Source organism: Canis lupus, chromosome 6 (genome assembly GCF_048164855.1).
Source record: "Canis lupus baileyi chromosome 6, mCanLup2.hap1, whole genome shotgun sequence".
Classification (NCBI taxonomy): domain Eukaryota; kingdom Metazoa; phylum Chordata; class Mammalia; order Carnivora; family Canidae; genus Canis; species Canis lupus.
Genome location: NC_132843.1, coordinates 41,833,603 through 41,854,088, shown reverse-complemented (window position 1 = coordinate 41,854,088; position 20,486 = coordinate 41,833,603). Strand labels below are relative to the sequence as shown.

General features: G+C 40.4%; 1 protein-coding gene across 16 annotated transcripts in view; it reads right to left on the bottom strand.

The window, feature by feature from the left end:
- The window catches only part of DNAH14 (dynein axonemal heavy chain 14), a 334,169-nt gene extending 321,899 nt beyond the window's left edge, over positions 1–12,270 (bottom strand). For 12 of the 16 annotated variants that reach the window (XR_012032771.1, XM_072830139.1, XM_072830153.1 and 9 more), the window contains exon 1: positions 8,487–8,684. The gene's annotated coding sequence lies outside the window, so the exon portion shown is untranslated. Of the gene's footprint in view, positions 1–7,931; positions 8,132–8,416; positions 8,691–12,240 lie in introns of those variants that run through there. The other 4 variants (XM_072830144.1, XM_072830141.1, XM_072830140.1 and 1 more) reach the window with 4 other exon arrangements.
- Positions 12,271–20,486: the final 8,216 nt, after the last annotated feature.

Here is a 20,486-nt window from a genome sequence, read left to right as displayed (position 1 = left end):
TTTATTATTTAAAAAAAAAAAAAAGAATACTTTACCCAGAAAAGCTATCCTTTAGAAATGAAGGAGAGATAAAGACTTTCTCAAATAAAAGCTGAAGGAGTTCACCTCCATTCGACCTGCCTTATAAGAAATGCTAAGGGAAACTCTTCAAGCTGAAATGCAGAAGTGCTAATTAGTAATATGAAAACATATGGAAGTATAAAACTTACAACTTACTAATAAAGTTAAGAATATAGGCAAATTTAGAATAATACTGTAAGAGTGTTATTACATAAATCACTTAACTCTAGGATATACTTGAAAGACAAAAATACTAAAAATAACTATAGCTAAAATAACATATACACATATATATATAAAATACAAAAAGAGGTAAACTATGACACCAAAGCGATAAAGTGTAGGAGATAGAAATAAAAGGCTAGAGTTTTTATATGCAATCAAAGTTAAGCTGTTTTCAGCTTAAAACAGACTATCCTTACTATAAGGGGTTTTATGTAAGCCCCTTGGTAACCTATAGTAGATACACAAAAGGTAAAATAGTCAAGACATACCACTCTGGAAAATTATCAAGCCACGAAAGAAAATGGTAAAGGAGGTAACAAGTAACAAAGAAATTATAAAGTAGCCGGAAAGCATTTAGAAAAATGCAATAATAAGTATTCACCTGTAAATAATTACTTTATATGCAAATGCACTGAATATTCATTCCAATAAAGAGTGGTTGACTGGATTCAAAAAGGCCTAACCATAAGCTGCCTACAAGAGACTCACTTCAGCTTTCAGAACATATACAGGTTCGAAGAAAAGAGAAAAAGATATTTCATGCAAATGGTAACTAAAAAAGACTAGGGGAAGTTATATCAGATGAAATAGACTTTAAGTCCAAAATTGTAACTAGATCAAAGAAAGTCATTATATAACGACATAAGGGTCTAATCATCAAGAGGATATAACAGTAAACATCTATACACCAACATCAGAGGACCTAAATATATTAAGCAAATTATTATCAGATCTGAAAGCAAAAATATATAGCAATGCAATAATAACGGAGACCTTTAATATACTCTTTCAACTTAAATAAGTCATCCAGACAAAACTCAAGAAAGAAATATTTGGTTTTTCTGCCCCTGAATGCTGTCAAGTAAGCATCATTAAAGTCTCCCCTCCCACTGCCATCATGTCTAAGTCAGAGTCTCCCAAAGAGCCTGAGCAACTGCACAAGCTCTTCATCGGAGGTTTGAGCTTTGAAACAACCGATGAGAGTCTGAGGAGCCATTCTGAGCAATGGAGAACGCTTACGGACTGTGTGGTAATGAGAGATCCAAACACCAAGTGCTCCAGAGGCTTTGGGTTTGTTACATATGCCACCGTGGAGGAGGTGGATGCAGCCATGAATGCGAGGCCACACAAGGCGGATGGAAGAGTTGTGGAACCAAAGAGGGCTGTCTCAAGAGAAGATTCTCAAAGACCTGGTGCCCACTTAACTGTGAAAAAGATTTTTGTTGGTGGCAGTAAAGAAGACACTGAAGAACATCATCAAAGAGATTATTTTGAACAGTATGGGAAAATTGAAATGATTGAGATCATGACTGACCGAGGCAGTGGCAAAAAGAGAGGTTTTGCTTTTGTGACATTTGATGACCCTGACTCTGTAGACAAGATTGTCATGCAAAAATACCATACTGTGAATGGCCACAACTGTGAAGTAAGGAAAACCCTATCGAAGCAAGAGATGGCTAGTGCTTCATCCAGCCAAAGAGACCAAAGTGGTTCTGGAAACTTTGGTGGTGGTCATGGAGGTGGTTTTGGTGGGAATGACAACTTTAGTCGTGGAGGGAACTTCAGTGGTCAAGGTGTTTCAGTGGCAGTCGAGGTGGTGGTGGATACGGTGGCAGTGGAGATGGCTATAATGGATTTGGTAATGATGGAAGCAACTCTGGAGGTGGCAGAAGCTATAATGATTTTGACAATTACAACAATCAATCCTCAAATTTTGGACCCATGAAAGGAGGAAATTTTGGAGGCAGAAGCTCTGGCCCCTATGGTGGTGGAGGCCAATACTTTGCCAAACCATGAAACCAAGGTGGCTATGACGGTTTCAGCAGCAGCAGCAGCTATGGCAGGGGCAGAAGGTTTTAATTACTGCCACAAAACAAAGCTTAGCCGGAGGGGAGAGCAGAGAAGTGACAGGGAAGCTACAGGTTACAACAGATTTGTGAACTCAGCCAAGCACAGTGGTGGCAGGGCCTAGCTGCCACAAAGAAGACATATTTTAGACAATACTCATGTGGATGGGCAAAAAACTCGAGGACTGTATTTGTGACTAATTGTATAACAGGTTATTTTACTTTCTGTTCTGTGGAAAGTGTAAAGCATTCCAACAAAGGGCTTTAATGTAGAATTTTTTTTTTTTTTTGCATCCATTCTGTTGATTGCTAAATTTAATAGTCTGATCATGACGCTGAATAAATCTGTTTAAAAAAAAAAAAAAGAGGGCAGCCCTGGTGGCACAGCGGTTTAGTGCCGCCTGCAGCTCAGGGTGTGATTCTGGGGACCTGGGGTCGAGTCCCACATTGGGCTCCTTACAGGGAGCCTGCTTCTCTCTCTGCCTGTGTCTCTGCCTCTCTCTCTCTCTCTGTGTCTCTCATGAATAAATAAATAAAATCTTAAAAAAAAATAAAAAATAAAATAAAAAAATTTAAAAAAAGAAAGAAATATTTGATTTGAACTACACTTTAGACCAAATGGACTTAACAGATATATCCAAAACATATCATCAAACAGCAGCAGAGTACACATTCTTCTCAAGGGAATGCAGAACTTTTCCTAGGATTGATCATATGGTAGACCACAAAACAAGTCTTAAGAAATTAAAGAAGACTTTAAATCATATCAAGTAGTTTTTCCAAACACAATGTTATGAAACTAGAAATAAAATCAAAAACAGGAGGAAATCTGAAAAGTTAACATATAGAAATTAAACAACACAGTCCTGAACAACCAATAAGTCTAAGAAGAAATCAAAAGGAAAATAAAAAATATCTTGAAACAAATGAAAATGGAAAAATACCAAAAACTATGGCATGCTGCAAAAGTAGTTCTAAGAGAAAAGTTTATAGCAATAATGACCAACTTTTTTAAAAAATCTAAAATAAATAACCTAACTTCATAACTTAAAGAACTAGAGGAAAAAAACACAAAGTTAGCAGAAGGAAGTAAGAAAGATCAGAGCACAAGTAAATGAAATAGAGACTAGAAAAACAAAAGGAAAGATACAAACTAACAACTGGATCTTGAAAACATAAACTGACTGTTAGGTAAAGTAAGAAAAAAGAAACTCAAAATCAGAAACGAAAAAAAAAAAGACTACAAATGATACCACAGAAATATCAAGGATCATAAGAGAATATTAAGAACATTTATGTCCTAATATAATGATTCAGCAAGTAAAAAACAAAAATTCTTAGAAACATACAACCTATCAAGACTGAATCAGAAAGAAACAAAATCTGAACAAATAACAAGGAAACTGAAACAGTAATAAAAAAACATCCTCAAAAAAGCAGCCCAGAAGCAGATGGCTTTACTGATAAATCCCATTAAACATTTAAAGAACTAATGTTAATCCTTCTCAAACTTCCAAAAAAGGGAAAAGGAGAGAACACTTCAGGGTTATATTATGAGGCCAGCATTACCCTGATCCCAAGTCAGAAAAAGAAACTACAAGAATATAAAATTATAGCCCATATTCCTGAGGAATAAGTGGCAAAGCCCCTCAACCAAAAAACTAGCAAACTAAATTAATGGCACAATAAAAGGATGATACAACATGAGAAAGTGGGGTTTATCCCTGGGAAGCAAGGATGGCTCAAATACACAAATCAATAAATGTGACAAACTGAAGATGACACAAATAAATGAAACAATCTACCATGATCATGGGATGGAAGAATATGAAAACATCCATATTGCACCAAATGGTCTACAGATTCAAAGCTATCCTTATCAAAATTCCCATGGCATTTTCACAGAAATAGAACAAACAATCCTAAAATTTTCATGGAACCAAAAAAGACTCCAAATATTCAAAGCCAAAGCAGTTTTGAGAAAGAACAATGAAGCTAGAAGCATCACACTTTATGACTTAAATGAATGCACACATACAGGATCAACTAATTTATGACAAAGGACGCAAGAATATTCAATGGAGAAAGCATAGTCTCTTCAACAAATGGTTGGGAAAACTGGACAGCCACATGCAAAAGAATGAAACCGGACCACTATCTTACACCTTTGTGATATTGTGCTTTATAAGAAATATATATTTGGTCTTTGTCCTCATTTCTGGCACAAAGCTCCTAAAACTCCCAGAATATCCTAAGTGAATGCTACAAGAGTCTTTTGTTCCATTAATGGGTGACTTTTGGACCTCATCTAAAGACGGAAGCTGATTGCCAAGAGAACCCATCATTAAGACTGATTAGAGAGTTGGAACTTTCAGCCCCCCACCTTGATCTCTTGAGGGGCTGCAGGTTAAATTAACTGTCGATGATTTAATCAATCCTGCCTATGTAATGAAGCCTCCATAAAAGCACAAAAGGAGGGGCACCTGGGTGGCTCAGTTAAGTGTCCAACTCTTGATTTTGGTTCATGATCTCAGGGTTGTAGGATGGAGCCTCCCCACAGGCTCCAACCTGGGCATAGAGACTGGGATTCTCTCTCTCCCTTCCTCTGCCCTTCCCATTCACCACATCCCCTCCCCCCCACACACACACAGGTGTACACACTTCTAAAACACACATTTAAAAAAAAAAAATCAAAAGGATGGGTTTCAGAGAGCTTCTGAGCTGGTGAACACATGAAGGTTCATAGAGTGTGGTTCACTTGAAAGCATAGAAGCTCTGTGCCTTTTCCCCATACCCTGTCCTAGGCCTCTTATCTGTCTGGAGGTTTCTGAGTTACATCCTTTTATAATAAACCGGTAAAATATTTCTCTGAGCTCTGTGAGTCACTCTAGGAAAGTAATGGAACCCAAAATGGGGGTCATTAGAGCCTCCCATCTGCAGCTGTTCAGAGGAAAAGGCGAGAACCTGGGCTTGAGACTGGCATCTGAAGTGGGGAGAGGAGGTAGGATGGGTACAGCGTTACAGGATTGAGCACTTAGCCTATGAAATCTGATGTGATCTCCAGATGCTGTCAGAAGGGAGCTGAATTGTAGGACACCAGGTGGTGTCTGAGCATTGCTTGGTGATATGAGGGAACCCCCCCTCACCACCACCCCCACACACACACACACTGGAATTAGGTACAGAATCATATTAACTCACAAAAACTAACTCAAGATGAATTAAAGACTTAAATTTAAGACCTAAAACCATAAAACTACAAGAAAACATAGAAGATAAACTTCTTGACACTGGTCTTGGCAATGATTTTTTCAGATATGAGCCCAAAAGCAAAGGTAATAAAAATAAACAAGTGGGACTACATCAAATGAAAATGCTTCTTCATAGCAAAGGAAACCATCAACAAAATGAAAACACAACCTACAGAATTGGAGAAAACATCTGCAAGTCATCTAATAAGGAGTTAATATCTGAAATATATAAAGAATTCACACAACTGAATAGCAAAGAAATAAACAACCAATTTAAATGGGCTGATTTTCCACATACATACATAATGACATAAAGACATAATGGTCAGCCAACAGAGACATAAGTATTCAACATACTCATCACCAGGGAAATGCAAATCAAAACCATGAGATAACACCTTACACCTGTTAAAACGGCCATTATAAAAAAAAAAACTCTAACAAGTGTTGTCAAGGATGTAGAGAAAAGCAAATCCTCATGCACTGTTGGTGGGAATGTACATTGGTGCAGCCACTTTGAAAACAGTATGGAGGCTCCTCACAAAATTAAAATAGAGCTACCATATGATCCAGCAATCCCACTTCTGGAAATATATCCAAAGGAAATGAAAACAATCTTGAAGAGATATTTCCACTCCCATGTTCACTGCATTATTCTCAATAGCTAAGATACAAAAAGAACCTAAGTGTCAATGGACACATGGATAATATGGTGTACATATATAATGTTATATTAGCCATTTGAAAGAAGGAAATCCAGTTTGTGAGAACATGGACCTAACTTGAGGGCACTTTGCTAAGTGAAACAAACCAGATGAGAAAGAGAATTACTGCATGGTGTGATTTATATGTGGAATCCAAAAAAAAGTTGAACTCTCAGAAACAAAGAAAAAAAATGGTTGCTAAGAGTTACTAGGGAAACTAGAAAAAGTGTACACACTTTCATCTATAAATGATTAAGATCTGAGAATAATGTGTAGCATAGTGACTACAGTTATAACACTACTGTAAAAATGAAATCTGCTGAAAAAATGAATTGTTCTCACAAAAAAAAAAAAAAAATCCTGATGAGCTACAACATGGATAGACCTAGAAGACATCACACTAAGTAAAACAGGCCAAACACAAAGAACCAATATTTTATGCTTATACTTATATGAGGTGCCTAGAATAGTCATATTCACAAAGACAGAAAGTAGAAGAATGGTGACCAGGAGTTGGAGGAAGGGGTAACGGGGAGTTACTGTTTAATGGGTATGGAATCTTAGTTTGGGATGAGGACAAATCCTGGAGCAGTATGAATACTGCTCAACTGCACTTGTTAAATGATTAATTTTATGTCGTGCATATTTCACAATAAAATAAAGGAATAGAAAACACTATACCATGCCAATGAAAACCAAAAGAAAACTTGTTAACAATATTCTGCCAGACAAAAAACAGAATTGAAGGAAAAAGCATTAAAGTGAAGAAACCGGGTCTCAACATAGTATTAGAAGGGACAATTCATCAAGAAGCTACAACTTATAACTTTTATATACCTAACACTACCTCAAAATAAAGCAAAACCAGAAAAAAAAATCACAAAAAAATATGACTTTTCAGAAAAACAATGACAGTGAGGTATTTTACACCCATCCCAGTGATTTACAGATCAAGTGAACAAAAGTAACAATAGATTTGACCCTCACGAATAAGCTTGACCTAAGAACTCAGTATGTAAGAAATTTACTTTTAAATCACAAAAAACACTTATGAAAATTGACCACATCCTAGGTAAAAAAAGAATTCACAAACTTCAAAGAATCAGTATTACGAAGACTCATTTTCCAATAGAGTCCAATCCAAATAAATTGTAAGTCAACAAAATTACACTTTTTAAAAATGTTCCCTATTTGGATTTGAAATAGCACCCCTAAATAAACCATGGATTAAAAAGAAAATAAAACTGGAAGTTGCTCTCTCGAACCACTCAACAATTAAAATATCGTATTCAAACTTGGTGGATGCAGCTATATTAGTTCTTAGAGCTTAGAAATTAAAATTTAAGAGCATTGTGTGCATTTATTGATGTTTTCAATAAAGCCAGGATATGAACAAAAAAGCTAAGAGAAATTAATATAACAGAAAGCAAAGAATAATCAAGATCAGTAACATTAAAGCTGATGAGAGAAAAAAAAAGAAACAGTACTCAAAAGTTTCTCCTTTACCCTACAGTAAAAGACACCAGACCGGAGGAGTTTTACAGGTGAGCTCTATCAGATATGCAAAGAAAAGAAAATTCTTATACTATACAAACTCTCAGAAATAAAGGAAAACTACCAAACTTACTTGAACAAGTCCAGGCACCAAAAAAATCATAGACAGTAACACTTCTGAACAGAAATGCAAATATCCTAAATATTAGAAAACCAAATCCAAAGCATCAAGGCACACACGTGCGATACACAGATAGCTTAGTAAAGTCTATTTCATGAACGCAGTATCCGTGTCATTAATTCGCCGTATCGATTAAGCTATTCACATCTCTATTAAATGACGTCCGTACCCTTACACGTAGATACTGCACGGTAAGCAGAGGCGGTTTCCGGGGTTTGTGACTCAATTACGACTGCAGAAACAAAACCTAACAGAGGAATCAGGGACTAGAAGAGGTCACTTGGCCTGATAAAGGGCAGGTAAACAACCGTACGGTGACAAGGTGAGCCCGCGGAGGGCTGCGCCCAATGGCGGTACTTGGAGGAACGAAGAGGCCCGTTTCCACTAGACACCCCCAGGCCGGTCCCAGGCCAGCCCCGCCCGGACCCACGGCCCTGCCCGACCACCAGCACCACCACCGCGCCGGGTTCCCCTGGCTCCGCGCCCCACCCCCACCCCCACCCCCACCGCGCTCCCGGCTCCCCGGTCCGCTCCGCACACCCGCCACCTCCCCCGCCTTGCTCCGCGGGTCCTGCCACACCCCCCAGCCCGCTCACCTGACCCCGCCTCCCCAGCCCTGCGCACCCCAGGGCCCCACCCCGCCCCGGGGCTCACCCCTCTGGCCCACTGGGCAGGCGCACGCAAAGGGCGAGTGTCCGCAAGGGGCCAGGCCGCCCACCCTCACCCGCAGCCCCGTGGTCCCGCGGCTGCTTCGGCCCCCTTTGGGGCCAAGAGGTGAAGGTCAGGCTCGTAGGCGTCGGAGCCGGGCGAGGACCGCCTAGAGGGATGGCGCCCGTACCCTCCTGGCCGTAACCGCCCGCCAGTCTCCGGCCACGGCCACGAGCCTCCAACGCACGGAGCTTACGGTGTGGTCACGAGGCCCGCGCAGTGCACGCTGGGGGAGGGAGGCGCAGTGCACGCTGGGGGGAGGGGGCGGCCCCGCGCAGTGCACGCTGGGGGGAGGGGGCTGGGGTTGCAGCCGACCGGGAGGCCCTGGCTGGCCGCTGCTGGGAGGCTGCCCCGCAGACGACGCTGGGCGTGCCTCCTTCCACGGGGCACAGCACATAGGCCGCGCGGGTGAGACCCAGGTGTGATCTGCTCCCACCGCACACCGGCCTGATGCCCCGGGGCCGGGACGGGTCGATTACCGTAGAAGCTTCCAGAAGGAGCGAGGAGTGTAGCGGGACGGAGCGAGGCCCGTGCGCACAGCCCTCCTTTCTCTCTGAGGAAGGTCGCAGTCACATGGCCTGTTTGCTCGCGCAGCCGCCGCGTACTGAGCGCTTACCCTGGGTCCCCTCCCTCGGGGCTGCCGCAGAGGAGACACGGGGATGTGTCGGGTGAGCGCGCGGGACCCATCGCCGCCGAGACCCAGGATGACTGATGCTGGAAGAGGCTGGAGCGGACGGTGAGGGGACGCCCGGTGCACGGAGGTCTTTTGGAAGATGTGCGAGTCATCACTTACATTTGGTAAACTAGCCAAGAGTTGAGAGTCAACTCCATAAAATACCAGTCAACACGTTATAAAATGATCTGGGGTAAAAGAAAGCTGACCACGAGGCCACAGGGCCCAGGGTGGCACCGCACCCCTCCTCTGACGCAGCCACCTGCTGTGGATCGTCCACACTCCATCTCCTGTTCCCACCCAGCGGAATTCATGCCTGGCTTCTGCAGGCTACACCGCAAAGCATGGCAGCTCCGTCGCTGCGGTCCGTGCCTGCTGATTCCGCTGTAGGCAGCGGTGTTTCCAGGGGAGGGTGCAGTGTCTGTGCACGTGCACAGACCCCCGGGGCCGTGAAGATAGCAGTGGTTTATGAGGAATGGAGTTATAGGTCCACACCTTCATGGATACCATTCGCTAAGCATCATGAAGACTCCCTCTTCTACCCCCTCTTTCAAAATGGCCCTTCACCCACTTTACAAGAGGAGGATAAGCACGCTCCACCTGCAAGCCCACGGCACTGCTTTCCGGGTGGAAACACGTGCAAGGACACCAAAAAGCCAATGCAAACAAACAAATTAGGGTGAGACACTTCTAATGATCAAAGCATCCAGAAGCATGTTGCAGGGCTTCCCATTTTTCTGTCTTATGTTAAGAGTGAAAAGGGGTGCTAGACACAGCATGGACTCATGAGAATTTGTTTCCAAAGCACTTATCTCTTCCACACCCTTACCAGTGTCAAACTCATTCTTTGCTCACGGGACGTCTGGGTGGCTCAGGGATTGGGCGCCTGCTTTTGGCTCAGGGTGTGATCCTGGAGTCCCTGGATCAAGTCCCATACTGGGCTCCCTGCGTGGAGCCTGCTTCTCCCTCTGCCTGTGTCTCTGCATCTCTCTGTGTATCTCTCATGAAGAAATAAATAAAATCTTTTAAAAACTATACAAATAAGAATAAACCTATATACTATTTCTCATTACTTAAATTGTAACAACACAATCGGATATGTAGTTAAATACATTATTTATGAAGGAAGAGGTGTGATTAAAAGCATGTTGTTATTGAAAACTGGTCATCAGCTTTTGTTATAAAGCATTGTAGAGACTGCTTTGGAAATAATTTTATTAATGTTATATACATCATGGTAAAAATATCTCTAGATATTTAGTGAGAGAAAGGTATATGAGGCTAAAAAATCTATTTGGTTCAACATCTACAAACTGATTTTTTTTGAGAGTAGAAAATATTACACATATTATGAAATAAGATGAAGATTAAATTAGAAAACCTAGTTCAATAGGTCGCTCAACCACTGAGCCACCCAGATGTCCCTTGTATAGCTTATTAACATAAATAAATTATATCTACATTATTTGATCTTGACTTGATTGGTTTAATAGTCCATTTCTAAAAATATATTCAAATTTCTTTCCCAGTGTTCCTCTAGTAGCTTTTGAAATGTTTATTAATTAACTTGTATAAATTGAAAACAAGTCAAATTTTAAGATTGAAAGTCAGTCTGATTTGGCTAATTGATTTGGCAATGCTAATGATACAGCAGACATTTTCCATAAATTCATTGAGCTAAATCCATTGTTTCAATGTTTTGACAAAAAATATTGAAAGACATGAAAATAATAAGCGTTATTAGAATTGTATTGGCAAAGGTGTATTATAATTTGTTTACTTATATTTTCCTAACCCTTTCTGAAACTGTTGGGTTAAACAAGGCACCTGTTAGTAAAAAATCATAACAACAGCATAATTAAATTATTTGATAAAAATACGGCTAATAATACTGTTCTAAAATTAGGAAAAGGAGTGATTCTAATGAGTAGGTAATCAGCACGACCATGAGACCTCCCTCCGCCTCTGCACAGCCCAAAGAGCAGGAGGCCGGGCACAGCGTGGAGCTGAGTGGACTCTTCCAGAACCACCAAGCAGAGTGGACTCTTCCTGCTCCACTTCCACGTAGAATCCAAGGGGTCTGATACTTTTACACTTAAATCTAACCTTTCATTTCATTATGAAAGTACATACAGATACAGAGATCTGTGATAATAGAGATCCATAGGACCTTTTTTATTAGACCATGTATAAACTCGATTACAGCCCATCCTCATTATTCACGGGTTCCATATTTGTGAATTCGCCTACTCACTCAAATGTATGTGTAGCCCCTATACCAACACTTGTGGTGTTTTGTGGTTACATGTGGATATACACAGAGTGGTGAGTGGTGACAATTTTGAAGGTCCTGACCAGCAGGTTCCCGGCTGAGGCTGAACGAGGCAGCGCACAGCCTTCTCATTTCAGCTCTCATGCTGTAGTAAACAAGTGATCTTTCCTGATCTAGTCAGTGCCATGTTTTCCACATTTTTATGCTTTTTGCTGGTGGTTTTGCTGTTTAAAATGGCACCCAAATGTAGTGCAAAAGTGTTGCCTAGTGCTCCCAAGTGCGAGAAGGCTGTGATTTGTCTTCCAGAGAAAATAGGTGCATGACATGCACTTAGCTCAAGGCTTTCCATAGGATTCTTGGCTCTGAGCTCAATGTTAATGAATCATAGTATATAAATACCTTCAAACAGAAACACACATAACACAAGGTTATGGATCGATCTGTTGATAAAAATGTAAGTAAATGCTTTCAGGAACCTAACCCTGTAATTCCCTCAGAGCAATGGTTCAGTATTTGCTAAATCAGTGTTTGTGGCAACTTTTTAGAACCTAGCTACTGCAAATAGCAAGAACCAACTGGGTATTTTTACAGAGTTAAATATATGGTTTGAGGTTTTCTTTGCTTCTAGCCCTGCAAATGTTAGGGCCTCCAGGGTTATAAATCATTCTTTTCCAATTTTGTGCTTTCAAAAAAATTGAAGGAGGACCTAATAGAATTGTTAGCTGATAGATGATAAAAGATAATTTTTATGATGAATTACTATTTGGGTTTTTGCATGTAACTCAGGGGTTCAAAGAAATACTACAACAAAACTTTCATTCTTACCTGTTGTATCTATATGAACATGGGTGTAACCGCTTTCATCTATTAAAAAAGAAAAATAGAACCAGAATTATTGCTGAACTCTGTCTCATTACATCAATAACTGAAATAAGTCATATTTATCCATGGACATGTAAAGTACTTGGGAAAAAAGCACCCCATTCATCTCATTAAAAGTTAATTTCCAGAACAATTTTATTCTAACGATTGTTTTTAAAAGTCTCTATAGTATTTGTGTTGTTTTGATCGATTGTATACTAGTTATAATTCCTCAACCCATATTGAACTTAGAACCTTTTGGTAATTTATATGCATATTTTTGTTGCAGAGACATGATTCAGTTAAGAGTTTCAAGCATAAAAACATGCAAATTAGTACAGAGTCTTGTGGGGAATTTGGAATGGAATAAGAAGAGAAAAAGGAGTGATACAAAGCTCCCCCTGGCAAAGAAGAGCTAGTTCCTGGAATTTTTAAATGGGTAATAATAGCGGGTATCAAATCACTATAGTTTTTAGATTCTCATTTAACTGACTTAAATTAGAGATGCAACTATTTCATTTTAAATTGTCAATATTTACAATACAGCAGAAACTATGTCCTTTGTAATTGTTAAGCATAATGAGAAATATAAATGTTATCTTAAAAACGTATGACAGGACACATTATGTTTGTAATAACTTGAGACCACAGCGGGAAGAACCCTGGACTAAGGCCGCATCATCTCAGTCTATGGAAACATCCTAGGACTTGTTCTGTGTCCACTTTGCCCTCTTCCTGTCCATCCTCCCAAATGTTCTTTGTGAAATGCTAATAGAGTCAGGACCCCCTCTGCTTACAAACCTTTAGTGATTTCCATTTTACTGAAGCTATCCTCCCTGCCATGAGACCCATAATCCTATAGGTTCTGCCCGTCCTGTAGAGCTGCCTGGCCTGTCCCTGACACCTTCTCATCCCACTCCCCTTCTCTCAGCCACTCACAATGACGTTGACACCTCTGCCTGAGTTTATCTTCCCACAGCCCTCACCTCTTTAACCTCAACTCACCCCCTGGGGAACAACTGAAATGTCACCTCCTTCAAGAAGACTTCTGTGGTTGTGTCCCTGGGCAAACCCTCTCACGACGCCGTGTCATTTTTCTTTATGGTACTCGTAACATGTTACAAGTATGTATTTATCAATATAATTACTGGTTTAATGTCCATCACCCCCATTAGATTCTGTTCCACAAGGGCTTGTTCTCCACTTTACTCGATACCATCCTCAGCCCAGTGGTGAAACATAGTAGGTTCTCAACACCTATTATACTTGCTAAATAAATTAGCATTGTTTTTCCTTGCAAACATATCAGCGCCTTTGTCAGTCATCCTTTTCTTCCACTTTTTAACTCTAATTTTCAAGACTGAAATTCATTATTTTAAAAAGCACTTCCTTCTTTTCTAATTTGCACTCTCCCACAATCTGGAAATACACCTCAAACTAACATTTTTGGTTAAATTCCCAAGAGTCACGCAGCTGGGTTTCATTTGTATGTGTGCCCATTTAATGATGTTTTACAGATGCAAACTCTTTTACACATAATTGTGTGGATCTTTGGAATCAAGTGCTTGTCAATTAATCTGCCCAGCACATGATGAGCACTTGCACATGCTGTAATCTGCCCAGCAGGGCGTGAGCACTTTGGACCCACTAATCTGCCCAACTCAGCACAAACACTTGCACACTGTGTAATCTGCCCAGTGCAGCATGAGCACTTGCACATGCTCTGGTAGAAAGCCCTGAATGGAGACAGCCATTCTCTGTACTTTCAGCCATTTGCTCCAACACTAAATCTACAGTTTTCAGGCAGAAAGAGGTCTTAGAGGTCATCTAGTTTTTCCTTTCCGTTTTTCAAACAAGAGTGACTTTACATTGTTATATGTAATTATTCCTGCATTCCACAAATAATTGCCATTGTACTTTCCCAAATTAAAATTAATCAACATTAAAATGACTTCCCAAAGGAAATAACCTTCAAACCATGAGTTTAACAGTTAAAAAGTATTGTTCTGCTCCTCTACACACTTACTTCTGGCTCATCCAGTACTTTATTTTTTTTTTTTTCATCCAGTACTTTAAAAAAAAAAATAGTATGAAGTCAAATTCAGTTATTTTAGGCTATCCAAATACCCACATTGCAAAAACCTGACAGGTAATGGTAAATCAGCCTTTCACTAACCTATTCTTGGTTAATCCTGATTTGAATTTCAAAAAAATGTGAATGATGACTAATCCTTTTTTTTTTTTTTAATTAATTGCTTAAATCCAAACTTGGAAGGAAGTTTACTGACAGGTTTCATGTCAAGTGGCCTGAGTGACTGAGTGGGGCCAGGGTTCCAGCAAAGACCAAGACTTCCTACTATTCCTCTCAAACCCTCACCCATTATGTTCATTATGTTCATCAGACTGGTTCCTTTCCAGCTGAGGCTTCATGCCAGTGGGGACTCCCTTCTACCAACCCTAGTGTAGCCTCTGTGGAGGCAAAAATATCACTCAAAAATGTTACTTTTTTTTCTACTTCTAGGAAACTCTAGATATTTGAATTTCATGGGTAAAGAGAAAATCATTCAGTTAGTATTATTGGATTTTTAGCAATACATTCAGTAAAGGTTCTCATGGACACAATGGTGATACTACACTTAAGTGGGTTTGTAATTAGTGGGAAAGGTGTCTAACATCATGTTGCCAGGCTTTCCTTGGCCCAATCTCATTCCAAGTTGTTTTTAGAGACTTAGACATTGGCATGTACTGCAAGCTACTTTAGGTGTGTACAATGGTGAGAGAGCCAGGACCTGGGAGGACCTCAGTAAACTGGAACAACACACCAAACCCACCATGACTCAGTGGCACAGGAGAATAAATAAAATAGATTTCCATTTAACAAGCTAAGTTTGCCAAAACCTAAGAAGGAGATGTATTTAAGAATAATAATCATGAAAAATCTTAAGAGTTTTAGTCCACTGTGTATTCATTGAGTTAACAGTTTGGTTTGATAGACGGTACAGCCAGTTTTCACATACCTGAGTAGTGGGAACAGACGTATCCTTTGACGCCCCAGAACCCGGTAGTGCAGCGTCTGCATACAAACTACAGAGAAACATACTGACATTAAGTATGAAGGGAAACTCTCTCACTAGTCAATCCACCTAACCATGAGTTCCACACCGTGATGTGCTGTAAAGTCTCTGCCACTGGAAGGCAATGTTTACGCAAAAATGGCCGAGCTCTTGAAGCAAAAGTGGAAGAGGAGGTAGATGGGAAGTTTGAGTTGATGATTTGTCTCTTTTAGACTGACAATTGGTGGGGTGGTAGGACGCTGATGAGCCATGTGGACCCTACTTTAAAAAAATGTAAAATAAAACAGCAGCATAACAGAGCACATGGACTTTATTTTTACAATAACCTGAATTTGAATTCTGGTAACTAAAGCATGAATTTCTGTAGTTTAACAAAATGTACAAAGCTTTGGTTCCTTGCCCATTAAGTGAAGATCGTGCCTCATCTCATAGTATTGTATTAAAGGGAGATGAGAAACACATGCCATGTTCCAAATGGCAAGCACTTATTAAGTGGTAGCTATAATAATAATAAATTATATAAATTATAATTAAATATAATATGTAAAATATTACGATACTTGTAATACTTACTTTGAGGAAGTGATAGATGCCAAACTGTAGACTCACAATTTATAAGATAGTATGCTCATAGCCCCTAGTATTCATTTTCCCACTCCCAAGTAAAATATTTGAAATGATAAACAGAACAACAAAAATTAACTGCAATTCTGGAGATCGATCTGCTGAGATGTTCTACCATCAGCGGGATATATGGCAATTGACTGAGAAATTTATCCCTGACCTTGACTTACCCTGCCTTCTAAAGCAGAGAGCAAATATAATGCCACGAACAAGGTCAGAAAAGCCTCCGTGTCTAGACTTACGCTGCCTGGAAAGCATTACAGTCTTGTCCTCAGCATCAGAATAATGTGCTTCCAGCCGACTGCTGACCTCCTTCATGCTCACATTCCCATTCAGAGACTGTCACTCCCATGATGCCACAGAAACTGGCAGCAGCGGCCACAGAGGAGGACACACAATGATAACATCCTGGAAGCTCTGTGGGCCTGGCTGAGCAGGAACGGGCCCAGGGGCCAGGGGTGGTAAGGAGTGGTGTCTTCGATGTTGTACAGAATCCTTCTATATATTGCATCCATCTCTAATAATCAGGGTGATCAGCCAGCCAGGTAGGCAAGACCCCCATTAGGAAAACGCCTATAAAGTCGGGCTAAGGGCTGTTTGTATCACCCTTAATGCTGATTCTTTGTAGGAGAGAAAGAATCTGCTAGCTTCTAAATTAAAACCAAGCAGAGCTGAAGACCCTCAATGTAACTGTTGGTTCACACCAGGCCACAAGGTATTTCCTTATTCAAAGATTATTAAAGAAAGGAACACTATAGTAGTGGCAGAGACTCAGAGCCAGGCACAGTTTTAAGTTCTGTACCAATAATTCATATATCCCCTCTCAGCTCCGAATCATCTTCTCAGTATAAGTTCTGTGATAAACAATGAAATTCTCTATTTCTCCTTTAAAGTGATCACATTGTCCAGTTTTCTCAGTAGAGAGTGAGAGGAAACTGCCAGAGGGTGGAGGCTCTCCTGCCCTTTCTCATAGGAGTTGGGGTCAGTGGTAGAGGGTGAGTTCATCCAGGAGAGCCTGCACCAGCCACAGACCCTGTGGCCCTGCAGCCATGGCCTGGCCATACCCATCCAAAGCCCTTTCAACATGGAAGCTAGAGTGCCTACAATCCACAGGCCCTGTGGGGCTCCCATCCCAGTCGATGCTGGCTCTCCCCCTGCATGCCCACGCCATACCTGCTCTCATCACCAGCTTGTGTTCCAGAAGCCTGCTGCTTGCCCAGCAGCTCCAGTCTGGCCAAACAGGGAAACTTCTACTTGTGGGCTGAGCCACATCACCTGCAGTGGAAGCCTGAGCCCTTCCCAGGTTTGTCCTTCCTGCCTCCCTCAACCTGGAGGACCACACAGAGTTTGTTCTACCAGATAGTCTTTTATCATGGTCAATAAAGTTTTACATTAAACTTCCCCAGCTTAGCCTGCTGTGTGGTTTCTGTCCCCTGACTGGGCCAGTCTTTAAGTGTCCTCACTCATTTACCTGCCATACCAACCCTTTGAAGTGAACACTACTATGAACCTTACTTTCAGATAAAGAAATGCTGTGAGATCAGGTAACTCATACAATTGAGCCTTTCTTTTTAAGGTTTTTTGAATCTAAAAACCCGGAAGAAGGGCATGCTTTCAAAAATTTTAGAGAACTTCTGCTTTTCTCAAGGAATCAAGAAAATATAGCACTTCTGTAATTGGAACAATGCACCATAAAGAGTGAGCCATGTGCTCTAGAGGCAGAAGGAAACACATTAATCCTGCAGAAAACTGAGCGACAGTCTAAAAACAGCTCTCCAAGAATGCAGAGGGAAAGAGGTGAGAAGAATGGGAGAGAGCATACAGAAATGCAGGCCAAAGAAGTGAAGGTGTCACCAGCTGCACCCCAAGACCTGACCTTGACTGCCCACCTGCTTGTCCTCATCGACCCTTGGCCCACATTTTCCTTTAAGCTCTTCTTTACAGCTTGTCTCTTAACTCAGGCAAATGGAAATCTGGAAACCAAAAACCACCCCTGGAGCAGCAGCAACTGTCCTGACCAGCCCAGATCACCCAGACCAGTTTCAGCATAACCCCAACTGGCCCCTGTGCAGAAGGACTATGGTGACCTCTAGTATGACCTCTAGAATGGCCCTTTAGCTCATTATAATGCTAAAATCCCCACTCAAGGAGGAGCACTAGCCCTATTTACATAATGCACAGGCGCATTTCCTTAAGGCTCAGGCGAGGCCTTATTCCCTCCCACCTCTACATGCATTCACCCTCTCTCAGGGAGTCGCTACTTTGGAAGCCATTCTGTGATCTGATTTACTGCAAATAAAGTTTCCTTTGTGCAACAACTCACCTGGTGTGATTTCTGGCTTGTCCAAGGAGAGAACTCATGTTGACTCAGTTGCAAAGACAAATCTATAATCTGCCAGGGAAATAACTAGAATGATGGGGTTAAATATACGCAACAGAGATTCTAAGAAGAAACTGAGATTCATATAGCATTCATTGGGGAGATTTTTCAAATTATTATTATGCGACCTCCTCCAAACCCTTCAAGCACTTTCTTAACACATAGGCACTTAACTCTGTCTCAAACATGGTGAGAGCACTAGAAATGGACTGAGAATTCCTTCACTTATCATCTGTGTAATGTTACCATGCCTCAGCCCACATCACAGTGTTATAACTACCCTAATACTATGCCTTATATTTAATGAAAGTAGTTTCTCTACTTTAAAAGATTATTAGATGATGTAAATAAGAACTTATGTGAAAATAGCTAGAAAATGACCCCTGAACCAGAACCTTTATATCTCAATGTAAAACCTAAATTTTTAAGGACAGGGACGCCTGGGTGGCTTAGTGGTTGAGCATCTGCCTTTGGCTCAGGGCATGATCCTGGAGTCCCGGGATAGAGTCCCACATCAGGATTCCTGCATGGAGCCTGCTTCTCCTTCTGCCTGTATCTCTGCCTCTCTCTCTATGTGTCTTTCATGAATGAATAAAAAATATATATATTTAAGGACAGAAATTGGGTCTATTCTCCCTGTGTCTCCTGCAGTACCCTGCAATTTATAGCTGCAAAGCACTCTATAAATAATTACTGAGCATGTTTAATTTAAAATGAAGGCTAGGAGAATAATATCTAAATCTATTCAACTGTCACAAAGAGAACAATGGATTCCCTAAAGACCAGAAAAGTATTGATGAATAGAATTGATTGTGTTTGTAAACAAACAAAGTTCATTTCTTATTCCTAATTGTTTTAATTTCCATGTTTACAAAAGACAATGAACATTAAGCTTTTCACTATGGATAGTAAATTTTGATAATTTTCTCCATTCTACATTACAACAGAAACACTTTAGCTCAATATACTATAATTTACTACCAAACTGTGATGCAGAATGGTGATTTGTAACAGTTTGTTTTCTCACACACACACACACACACACACACACACAGAAATTGGTTCGAAATGGCAATTAACATAACCATCCAAAGCAATACTTTCTAAGCATATAAAATGACTAGCATAGTCAGTAGGAATTTGCAATAATTTAGATTCACAAATACGTCAACTGAAATCAAGAACCTTAAATTTCCAAATGTAAATCGAGTTGTAAAAATCAGTGTCTACCCAAAGAAATGGGAAAACATTCCATGCTCATGGATTAGAAGAATAAATATTGTGAAAATGTCTGTGATACCCAGAGCAATTTACACATTCAGTACAATCCCTATCAGAATATCATTGACATTTTTCACAAAGCCGATACAAATAACCCTATGATTTGGATGGAACCAGAAAAGACCTTGAATACCCAGAGGAATGTTGAAAAAGAAAACCAAAGCTGGGGGCATCACAATGCTTGACTTCAAGCTATATTACAAAACTGTGATCATCCAGTCAGTATAGTGCTGGCACAAAAACAGACACAAAGATCAATGGAACAGAATAGAGAACCCAGAAATGGAACCTCAACTCTATGGTCAACTTATCTTCGACAAAGCAGAAAAGAATATCCAATGGAAAAAGGACAGTCTCTTCAATAAATGGTGTTGGGAAAATTGGAGAGCCACATATAGAAGAATGAAAGTAGACCATTCTCTTACACCATACACAAAGATAAACTCAAAATGGATCAAAGACCTAAATGTGAGAGAGGAATCCATCAAAATCCTAGAGAAGAACACAGGCAACAACCTTTTTGAACTTGGCTACAGCAACTTCTTGCCTTCTTACAGAGGCAAGGAAACAGAAACAAAAATGAACTATTGGGACTACATCAAGATATATAGCAAAGGACATAGTCAAAACTAAAAGACAACCTACAGAATAGAAGATATTTGCAAATAACCTATCAGATAAAGGCCTAGTATCCAAGATCTATAAAGAACTTATCAAACTCAACATCCAAAGAACAATCTAGTCAAGAAATGGGCAGAAGCCATGAACCTACATTTCTCCAAAGAAGACCTACACATGGCCAATAAGCACATGAAAAAATGCTCCATGTCACTTGCCATCAGGAAAATACA